Raw genomic sequence first — 12,067 nt, 5'->3', positions numbered from 1 at the left:
GAGTTTGAAGTTAGCTTGCTAGTTTCCATCTAATGATGATTCACAATGTTCTGACTGAGGGATTTCTTAAACCCTTTGAAGTCGGTCGGAGTGGGCATGCTCTTTTTTGGGTAACTATTTTTAAATCCCAATAGCACTGCAACCACATAAGCTAGCGCAATAATTTTTTTTGCATATGAAACCGGAGGAGTTGTACTTACATCTTATGCCATCAGCTTGTCCTAATTCACGGTTTCCTTCCACATATAGCTTTGCAAAAATTGCATGAAAAGCACTTGCAGGAACAAAAACACAATATTCCAGAAACACGCTTTGCCGATCTGATCAGCTGTTCGTAACACTTCCCACATTGAAACAGACGTCAGCACGAACGATCGCATGTCCACCATTTCCTGCCCGAAACCGGAAGTGACGTCATTTTCGCGGAAAATGTAGTTTTTTACTTGTAGGCCTTAAGAGCCTATACTGGTGTTTTTATAAGTCATGTTTGACTTTATGCTTTTCTGAATAGTTTCTGGGATGCTTAGAACTCGAATTGCACTGCTTAAAATAGTTTATTTTGATGCATATGCTGTTTTCTTTGCAAATTTGCATCATAGGATTGTTTTTCGTTTTTCCTGCAGTATATAAAAATTGGTGTATCTCAAAAATAAAACTATGAAGACACTCAAAATAAATTTCCTGTTGTTGTAAACTTTTTTTGCAACTTTTTTGTATTTGAAGTTTTGAGGGATAAGCCTCTTAAATTTCTCCAAGCAGAAGTATATGTAAAAAAAACAAAAACGATTTTCAATTTCTTTGTAATTTATTGCACTTTTTTGCAATTAATGTAATTACTATGGACTTAATGCAGACATATTATTAAAATATGGGCTATAACAGTTGTATTGATGTATAGCAACTTGAAACGCTCCCAAAAATGGTACTACAGCATGTAAAAATATAAAGTAAGCTCTGGTGGACTTGGTTCTATGGTAGGTCTTAAAGGGTTAAAAATAAAATTGCAATTGCATGGCAGGATGTAAACGGACCAAACTCAGGAAAACAACTAAGATAATCCATCAATAATACGAGGTTAGTCCTTAATATACTGCTGCATGGGCTGGGCTGTAGTTACATTGTAAGGTTTTAAAAACTGAGCTTTAAAGCGTGCTGCCGATGAATAGTGGTAATAAAAACCGAGAGAGGTCGACAGTGATCACTGCCTTTTTTTCGGGGCTTGCTCAGATTAAATAGAACAAGATACAAAGAATTAAAACATGTTAAAACACAACACCCTAATAAGCACAGAGTAGTTTGGACCCGGAAGCAGGGTTCATACGTCATCACTTAACAACCAGATTAAAAACTTCTAGTTTGGGTGCAACTTACTAGTGGAAGTGTATGTATATAGTTGGGCCTGTATGTATACTTTTGATCCTGTATGGATTAGAGAAAATAAAATGCATTCAGTCTTTTGCACTGTTTTTTAAAGTAAATAAAGATATATGCTGTACAATCATTCAGCGCTGGAAAAAGAAACCAGTTCAAGGAAAACATTAAAAGGCCCTAAACGCCATGACTTTCATGCCCATGATGGGTGTATGTAGACTTCTGACCACAAATGTACTTATACTGACCTTATCTATAGGCCACAAATATCCAAGGGTTTTTTTTAAAAGTACTTTGGCATTGGTTTCATTTTTCACACCCAAAGGCTATCGTTTCAATTTATTCTCTGGCTAGAATGCAAAAGATTAATTTTACAGCTGTAGTGAATACTGAAGTCTCTACTATATTACTATATGAGCATGCACTGCCCTCAATTGCTTATGACATTTAGTTTCTTCAAATAAAAATGGCAACGTAGCAGTGATTGATATAGTAGGTATATCTATCTTTCACATGCAGTTTTTAATATTAACCAAACCAACTGCTTTCAAAAATTGTACATATTGTGTATACATTTTGATATAGTATTCGTACACAACAAAGTCTGGCATTTGGCCACAGACTGAGTTCATCAGCAGGGTTTGTTTTCTGTAAACACAGCTGGGGTCTGGTACTTGTGTGGGTGGTACAAACCTACTTGGAAGCCAAACAGGCATACTGATACCACCCATGTATGCTGGCATATGTGTCTCAGGGAGAGAAGGGCGATGAGCATCACATGTAATAATATGTGCTGTTAAGTGTATGTTTGTGTTATTGTAATGTGCAGTGTTATGTGTTAGTGTGGGTGTGTGCTTATCAGCGTGATGCTTGTGCCGCTGGGCAGGAGCACAGAACGAAGGAGTGAGACAAGCTTGAAGTCAACCTCAGATGCCCCCCTGCAGCCTCCCACTGAGTGGGAGCATGCGAATTTGAGGGGACAAGCATTTCATGTCTTTTTTTTTTTTTTTTGCTGGAGTGGCAAAACTTAGTGACATGTAATCTTGGAACGGTAGCAGAAAAGCCTCTGCAGATTAACAGAGTTAATGTGCTCCTGCACTTCCTATTTTATATTAGTATTTTGAAAATGAGGCTTAATTGATACACAGGAGGTGGTTTGGTTTTGTTTCTGTATGTTTTATTTGTTATTGTTGATGCTGCAGTCTATTGTCATTTTTGAATCTGCGCAAACTGCAATGTTGTCTTTAAAGACAGAGTGAAAGAAGCAAAACACCCTTTGATTATTAACCTCTATTATATTGTTGTACATAATTAGCACACAGCTTCACACAAAGTATTGGCTTTGAGACTTTAGCCAGTGTTGTTTTGAATGTGTGCAGAATATGCAGCGATAATTAGACTTTGCAGTTGGCCCAGTGATCTGGTCCATCAGCTGCAACTGCCACCCTTCGTTGCATATGAAACACTGCTTTGTTAAAGCACAGGGGAGCACCCTGGCTTCTCTGGTAAGACCGTGGTATTTCTCAGTACTTAGAGAGGCAGAGAGGATTAAGTGAGTTTGGGAGGGTCTGTCACTGGCTAGCCTCAAGGTGAGTGACAAAATCACTACAACATCAGCATATTTCATTCTCTTTGTACCCAGCGGTTAAGGAGCCAGAGAGCCACTTTGTCAGTAGATCAGAACAGAGTTTTATTCAAATTAAAAACTGGGAGATATCAGGGCACAGGATGTATATGGAGGAAAAAGCAGCAATTTGTCTTTTTTTTTTTTTTTGCTCAGATGTCAAGAAAGCAGCTATATGTTGTTGCCCTGTAGTTCACCAGGAGCTGAAATTATAACATATTGCAACACAATAATGCACAATGATATACAAACAATGCGGTCTTGCTAAAATTAAAACCAAGATAATGTGATATTCTTTATGTTTATTTGAATAATATGAACGATTTATTTCTAAAGGCGGGACGACTGATTGTTATTAAACACTAACACAAAAAACTATCACAAATCATACAGTTGCAGTCACTTTGGGTCGTGTGGGCCCAGCGTTGACATTAGGGCTGGGTATCGTCACTGATTTCTAGAATCGATTCGATTCCGATTCACAAGGTCCTGAATCGATTCGATCCACGATTCGATCCACGATTCGATTCGATTCAATTCGATTTGAGTCTGGGAAATTTTGCCTCAGACAGTCAGAAATATTATAATTCAGATCAGTACATTTACATATTTTTGTATCTATAAAAAGGAAGCTGACACTTTCCAGACTTTATCAAAGGTGTGAGCATCACAGCAGATGCCTTTGTGTCAAAGTAGCTGAAGATAAAACAGAAAAACACGAAGGTGATTTTCCTGGCCTGGGATTTTATAAAGATATTCTGCAGTACATCAAAAAGAAAAAAACATTAATCAACTTATGAACATTACCTCTGAAGTTACAGCGGTTTTATTAGCGACACAGCGTAGTCTTGTGCGTAACAAGCAAGTGAATAATGCAGAAAACAGATTTCGGGGATAGACGGGAAACTGTTCTTGAAGTACACTGAGAAAGAGAGAGAGAGCTGTGCATGAAGTGTGATTTTATTGTGGTTGAAGCAAAACAGCAAAAGTAAGAGGGAGTCCATGACAATGTTTATGTGAAGCTTAGTTTGGATCTTCTTTTGCTGCTGGTTCAGTCAATATTGTTTGGAGAGAGATAAAACTAACAGCTTTAGAATCAGCGCAAAAAGGGTGTAAACACAAAGCGCGGACCCGCCGAAACATCAGAATCAGCGAGCTGTCGGCTTTCAGCCCCGACCGTGTCCGTGTCTTCGGGTGAGAAAGGCGACATCTCACTGATTCTGATCCGCGGGTCCGCGCTTTGTGTTTACGTCTTTGTGCAGAAGCCGTGTTCCTGCTCTCATTTACTGTTTTAAATGTTTGGTGGTTGTCAAAATTTTGTGACGTTTCACCTGAGATTCTGGAATTTTGGGCAAAATATATTTATATAAAAAAACAGATTCAGGATTTTAATGAATTGATATCACGTTATCCAAGCTAGAATCGATTTAATCGATTATTAAAACCCACCCCTAGTTGACATTACCTCTCTAGGAATTTTTCTGACAATAATGATACCTGGCATATTTTATAGGGAAAGTGCAAAGTTCTTTGAACCAGATGCATTTATCTTGTGCAGATGTTCACAAGCATCAAATAACCAACCAACAAATAACCCACACAATTTAGCTTTCACTTATTTTGTGTTAAATAAATAAACATGGCAGAGGCAGACTAATGTGCTTGTCCTTTTTTTTTTTTTTTTTTACAAAGCAAACCTACTTTTCAAATTTTTAACTGTTCACTAAGTGCAAGGAAGGAGGCCTAGGACTAATGAGTGTCAGAACCACTATCCAGCATGAAACAAAGATCCACAGTACATCAGGAAGATGGCCACAACTGATCACATGCTTAGTAAAGTAGATGGCTGGACAAAGCTGGACTGAAAGACAGCAGAGAAGCACTAATCACGGCAGCACAGGAACAAGCTTTGCCCACAAAATCGATAGAGGCTGGGGTCTACCACACCAGTCAATACCTCAGATGCAGAGGTGCAAAGATGCCACTGAGACAATCTAGCAGATTGCAGGGAGAAAGATGCTAGCAGACAGGGCATATGGAACACCATAAATAAATGGCTGGCACAGCATACAGAAACATCTGTGTTCGGTAGGGTCTAAAAGTCCCAAAGTCAAAATGGGATATGCCATTTGGGATGGTCGAGAATGACCGAGCTAAGATCCTATTGGACTTCCAGATACAGACAGACAAACCGGTGATGACTAACCAACCGGACATAGTAGTGGTAGACAAGCAGAGGAAGACGGCTGCTATAACAAGTGATAGCAACATCGGGAAGAAGGAAGTTTGGAGAAGGAAGAAAGGAAGTTCAAAAAATAATAAGAACTGAGAGAGCATCTTGAGAAGACGTGGAGGGTGAAGGCAACAGTGGTCCCAATGGTAATCGGAGTACTCGGGATGGTGAATCCCAAACTGGGTAAGTGGCTCCAGAAGATGCCAGGAATGATATTAAAGATCTCTTTACAGTAAGTGCCGACAAATATCAGAAAATAATATGTGTAACTGGTTTTTAAATGAGTAGTTTTTTGTTTGTTTATGGACTCCGGAGCTAATATTTCAGATAACTGAGGTATGATGTAATTGAAATTCTTGCTTAAGGAAAGATTTTGTTTTTTCCACTGTTTTATCTCTGGGAAATGAGAAATATCATTCTATACTTTGTGAAAATCTGTCATGCCTTATCCTGCTTCTGTTTTGTGTATCTTTTCTCCCCTCTTGTGATTACAGGTTTATCACTGTCATAAAACTATCTTTTCACAGGATTTTAGAAACAGAAAAATGCACAGATTGAGCTCATTAATGGCTTTTCCAGTAAGTACAAATCTGTATAAATGAAAATGGCAATAGGTGTACATGTATGTCGAATGAGTTGTTTGCTCCAATAACAAACCTTCAATTGGTCAGTGGTTGATGGTTCTTTCCAACATTTTAGATGAAATAATAATTATAATTAGGAAACACAATTATACATTTTCTTCAAACCATGTAGCAGCATGTTTAAGTTCCTTTGTACTTCATTAAGATGTAGAAACTGTGCTTATTCTAATATCTTAATTGGCATTTTCTAATGCTACAATTATCTCCATGTATTCAGTGTACAATACACAAAAGGACATCTCATCAGCAGACCAGAAGAGATTAAAATGAGGCTGTAAAGAGGAGCTTTCCTTCTGTCAGAGCTGCTAAAGAAGTGATTAATTGTGTGTGTGTGTCATTAGCCTTTTGACTGTGGACCCCTCTAGGAGTGATAGCAGTGATAGGCTCCACGGCTGCTTCATGCTCAAAGTGTCATGTCTCTGGTTCTCAGCCCTCCTCAACCGATGGTGTGTGGTTAATTGTAAATGAGATGGAAAGCAGGAAGAACAAACCAGAGGTTGAGCACATATACTCATCTGACAATTCATTAGTTACACCTAGCTAGTACCACTTTGCACACAGTTTAGGCTTTTGAACTTCCTTAATTTTTCATGGTACAAATTGAATAAGGTGCTGTAAACATTACTTATAGATTTTGGTCCATATTGAAATAATAACATCACAAAGTTGCACATTTGACAGCTTCACATCCCTAATATGAATCTTCCAATCCCAAAGGTGCTCTACTGGATTGAAGTCTGGTGACTCTGGAGTCAATTTGAGCACAGTGAACGTGCTGTAGTGTTCGAGAAACCAGTTTGAGTTGATTTGAGTCTTGTGACATGGCACATTATTTTGCTGGCAGCAGCCATCAGAAGATGGGAACACTGTGGCCATAAAGGGATGAACATGGTCAGCAACAATACTCAGGTATTTTATGGCATTTATATGATGCTCAGTTGATAGTAAGGGTCCCAAAGTGTGCCAAGATGTTCTCCACACTGTTATACCACCACCAGCCTGAGCTGTTGATACAAGGCAGGATGCAGACATGCTTGCATGTCATTTACACCAAGTTCTGACTATACCATCAGAACCTAATAATGTCACAGGAGAAATTGAGATTCATTGACATTATTGTCCAGTTTTGGTGGTGTCGTGGGAATTTAGCCTCACTTTCCTGTTCTTAGCTGACAGGAGTGGTACCAGGTGTGGTCTTCTGCTGCTGTAGCTCATCTGCTTCAAAGTTTGACGTGTTGTACATTAAGAGAGTTCTTCTTCTTAGTCATGTTTGCTGAGCAGTGTTGCCAACTTAGCGACTTTGTCGCTATATTTAGCGAGTTTTCAGACCCCCTTAGCGACTTTTTTTCTAAAAAGCGACTAGCGACAAATCTGGCGACTTTTCCTGGTGTTACTGGAGACTTATTTATGACGACTTTTTGACGTGAAAGCGTGTATCGCTCCTACTCTCAACAAGCAGCGGTGCTGCCGTGGGCACCTCAACCGTGCCAAAGCGCTCACGGGCGGAGGATAGTCCTCCCCCCGCTGCTATCAGGGCAGGAGATGTTCACATCTGTGCGTCCAAACTGCAAATGAATTGCGCATGAGCGAAGCCGCTGCTCCCGCACTGACTGTAACGCAGTCAGTTCTTCCTTTACTGTTATGCTGTTTTGTGGATCACAAGGTTTAAAACTACTTATAAACACACACACACAAATGAACCACCAGAGTGCCAATCTCGGGTCACTTTTGCCAGTCCAGGCCCGAATAAAGGAGCAGGGTTGAAATTGTGACATTAAAAAATAATAATTGCTAAAAGAAATTTAATTTGTAGTTCTAAATAAATTCTGAATTCATTTAAGACGTTTTCACTCACTCTGTCTCTTCCACAATGTTATTTCTCTCTCCAACAATGTAGGTTACAATTACATTAGCATGACCAATTATGCAAATTAGGCGATGATGTCATTTAGCAACTTCTAGCGACTTTTGGTACAGCCAATAGCAATTTTCCTTACTGAGGAGTTGGCAACACTGTTGCTGAGTTGCTAACATTTGATTTGATGATTTGCACCAGGTGATCTAGTGCAGCAGTCTCCAACCCCTGGGCCCCGTGAGTTGTTTGATACCGGCCCGCGAGAGTTGAGGCTTGCGTGTTGAAATTGATGGTTTTCAGCATTTGTATTGGTTTTTATTGTTATTATTTTGTCGTTATTTTTGTAAAATTGTTGTTATCGTTAACACGGTTTTTCCTGGGTTTTTTATCGTGTGTTATGAATAAATCTTCCTTTTGTTGGATACCAGTACTGGTTTTATTTTGTTGTATTTATCCACGACACCTTAAAGGCCGGTCCCTGAAAATATTGTCGGACATAAAGCGGTCCATGGCGCAAAAACGGTTGGGTGGGGACCGCTGATCTAGTGTACCTAATGAAGTGGCCTTTGAATGTGCGTTGTATTCAATATGTAAAAAATATAGACTGCATTCACAGAAAGACTGAGTTTAGTCAGTCAGATAAAGTGGAAGCACATCAAATTTAAACCACATGAGAAATGTGGCTGCCAAAGAACTGGCTTCTTCGTGATGCGGCACTTCTGAGAGTGGACATTTAAACTGTGATGATGCACGGTTCAGCTGGAAAGCAACTACATTCAGGGTAACTTTAGGGCACAACTGTACACAACAGAGAATTCACCCCAGTAAAATCAACACCAGGGAAATATGATTCATGAAAAGAAACACTCCCCCAACCAGCCCCTCCCCTACCTGGCAACAGAAAATAATTTAACCTAGATGTATTGTTATGGAGAAACATGTCATGCTGACTTTCAGTAATTTTTCTGCATATTCCATCTGACTTGAGGTCAAATAAGAGAGGATTAGCAAGCCTCAAATCCATGCAGGTGGTGCTGTGGCCTTGGGCTGCTCAAGTCCTCTTAGTTTAGTATGCAGGCTGGCTGGTTTGGAGAATTGGAGCACGCCACTGCTCTGGGGGGATTTTAAGCTAAATAAATAGACCAAATAAAAGAGCCAGAATAAAAAGGTTTTTTTTCTCTCTCTTTTTTTTTTATGGAGAAAGAGGTGACATTAGCTTTGTGATTGAGCGGGGAGAGTGGGACTCGGAGGAGACGGGGGAATGAAGAGTCTCATAAGGTGCAAGTGTTGTGGCGTTTTGTGGTGTTTTCCGGCTCTTAATTATCACATCCCCTAGTGTGCCGTCTCTCTTTCCAGCTCACCCAGTTTCTTCATCTCCTTTTCAATTTTCTAATTGCATGGTTTTAATTAAAGCCACACAGCAGTGACAGCGAGTCAATTAAAAACCAAGAAATGGGCACAGATAGTCAAAGGATGTTGTTATTTTTTTAAAGGGGGGTGCAGGTTTTTCTGACCTGTTTTCTGTGTTGTGTACACAATACTGTCGACACGGATAAATCAACAAGCAACATCTTTCCTGCATGAATAAGTGATGAGAACATTTCTTATACTGGCGCTATATTAGGGCCAGCAGTGTGTTGTGGTGATGTGTGATAAGGGATTGGTGTTTCTTATGTTTGTATCTGTGTGTGTGTTTACTGGAAAAAAAGACTTTTGGGCTTCTTTGAAATAACACACACCTCTTTTATTTGTTTTTTCCACTGTTTCTCTGTTTTTCCCACTTGCTTTCTTCACTGTTTCATTGCTGTGATATCATGTCTGGTTGTGTTCCCTTCATGTGTCACTTCCTCCCCCATGAATCTGAGCCAATTCCCCTCCCTCTAACCGCTCAATTACTGATGTACTGTAGCCTCCTGCTCTTTCCCAAAGCTTCTCTCATTTTGTTAATGATTCCACATTTTAGAACTTATTTCTCCTCATCTTGTGTTTTAATTATGCAGCAGCATTTTGGCCCCAGCTTCTAATGCTACAGTTGGTGCCCTACCTTTTTTTTTAATACAGAGGCTCTTCCAGTTGAATTAGGTATGATTGCTTTGAGATTTCCTCTGCAATGAGACAATTACAATTATTCACGCGTCTTTGATGCACCTTCCAAATAAGTGGGTCAACTCAGATGAGAGTGAGCCAGATACAAAATTATCTCAAAGTTGCAGAAAATCAAACAATTTGATGTAAAACTCACACAGTACTTATCTGGTTTTGGTGTCATTAATTCTTTGACTTTTGTCTGCACTTAGGGCTGCTAAATAAATAGAGCAAGAAATTAATACAACTAGCATATTCAGTGAGAATCAAAATATTACACTTACCTTATTTCACTCATATCAGAGTAAAATATCTGTGTCATAAGTCTAAATAAATACAGTTAGATTTGACAAATAATGGCATCCTAAGTCCAAGTTGTGATGAGAGTTTTCTTGTTTTTGATATCACTGGTTTAAAACCTTTGTAGAGCCATTCTTTTTAGGGCTTTAAGTTACCAGCTGCAACAGCATTGCTGCTATTGTTTTCACCTTGTAGCTCTGTGTATGTGTGTGCGTGTTTTTAATCATGGCATCCTATGATCCATTGGACACCCGGCAGGAAGTAGCACAAAAGCAGCTTTGACTGCTGTGGCAGGTTTTTACAGTCTGCCCCTGTGTCTGCATGTCTGTGGACAGATATTGTTGATGTAATATCTTATGCATGCATGTGCATGCACGCACAGGTTTGTAGGTGAAATTAGAAAATTAGGTGCCAAGATTGAAAACTGTTGTGGTTTAACCCACGAGTTCTGCATATTCATGTAATAAATGCGTAATTAAGACATTATCACATGAGAACATCTGAGCTAGAGGCTGGAAATGATTTAAGTTTTGCGATAAGACATGCTACAACAGGTGATCTGTGGGAGATGACGTAATCTCTGTCAGCCTGATTCTGTATGAAAATGCTGCTGTTCAATAATTGCATGCACCATTTCCCAGCTCTTACAACTTTCTCAGCTAATGTTTTGAGCTGTTTTTGCTGACAGCTGTCAGTAGTTTGGACCATCTAGAGAGAGTTTTCAAATCAGAAGGCGTGAGCGCTTACACTAGGTCTCAAACACCTAAACTACATATCTTGATAATTTGGAAATACTCCAATTTACATTCTTGCTAAGAGCTAGAATAAAAGATGTAGAATAAAAGTGCATATGGTGAATTTATAGCCGATAGTCAATAACCTTAGCTTAGCATAAAGAATGGAAAATCTGTTAATTCATCTTTTAGTTCCCAAAATTTTGAAAAATTTCATGATGCTCATCCTTTTCATTGATTAGAACTATATATTTATCTGTGGTTATATATATATATATATATATATATATATATATATATATATATATATATATATATATATATATATATATAAGAATGAAATCCCACTTTTAAAAATACTAATTTACCAGATACCCTGAAAAATAGTTAGCAATTTGCTTTATAGAATGAATCTATTTTCAGATATTCTAACAGCAAATTCAGCTTCCATATAAAGCTCATTTTCATTCAAACTCTAGTCAGTTACAAGCTACAACACAATGTTTATAAAATGGAAATATTCCAGTTAACAAAGCTAGAAGCACAGCAGATAATAAAACAAATGCACATCTTTGCTTAATTCTCTTTAGTACGATCACCAAATTAAACATTAGTGGCTGTTTGTGTGCATGAGAAGAAGCTTATTAGACAGTCCACAGCCCATTGGCTTCAGCAAGAGTTCCAAATGAAAAGAGGGAGCCCTCGTATTTTTCCTGCTTATCTTTCACCATGTTTAGTTCATTCAAACATGAATAGGGAAAAGAGAAAAATTAATTTGGCTGACTTTCTACTAGATTGTTATCATTTGATTTGGAGTCCAGAAAATGCACAGTGTCCATCTGGATGCTTTTGGTTTCATTTAAAGAGAACATTTAGATGATTAATAATACCTTTGCTTCTTATGTCATGACCAAAACTCGAAATTGTGCATGTTTTTTTGTGTGATTAAAATCTGCTGTAACTCTATTATTCAAATTTCTTTATCTCATTTTCAGTGTTTTGGCAAAATCTTTATAAAACCAAAATGTCGATGGAGTTATTTAAATGAATTAAACTCACTGTAAGATGCAGAGTAGGAGTGCCTGTTAAGTATGTGTGGGTGCTCAAATGAGCTGAAGGTTACAACTGGTGGAAGTGGAAGGTAAAAGAGCATCAAAACCAGACACCAGACCTGCTATTAATTTAAATATAATTGTACAACGCTCTCATTCATGCATACAA

This window comes from Mchenga conophoros, linkage group LG14 (assembly GCF_057382185.1).
Source record: "Mchenga conophoros isolate Kocher_MC1m ecotype Shallow Benthic linkage group LG14, M_conophoros_male_GT1.1, whole genome shotgun sequence".
Lineage (NCBI taxonomy): Eukaryota > Metazoa > Chordata > Actinopteri > Cichliformes > Cichlidae > Mchenga > Mchenga conophoros.
The sequence above is the reverse complement of the archived record's forward strand: the minus strand, read 5'-3'. Positions refer to the sequence as shown.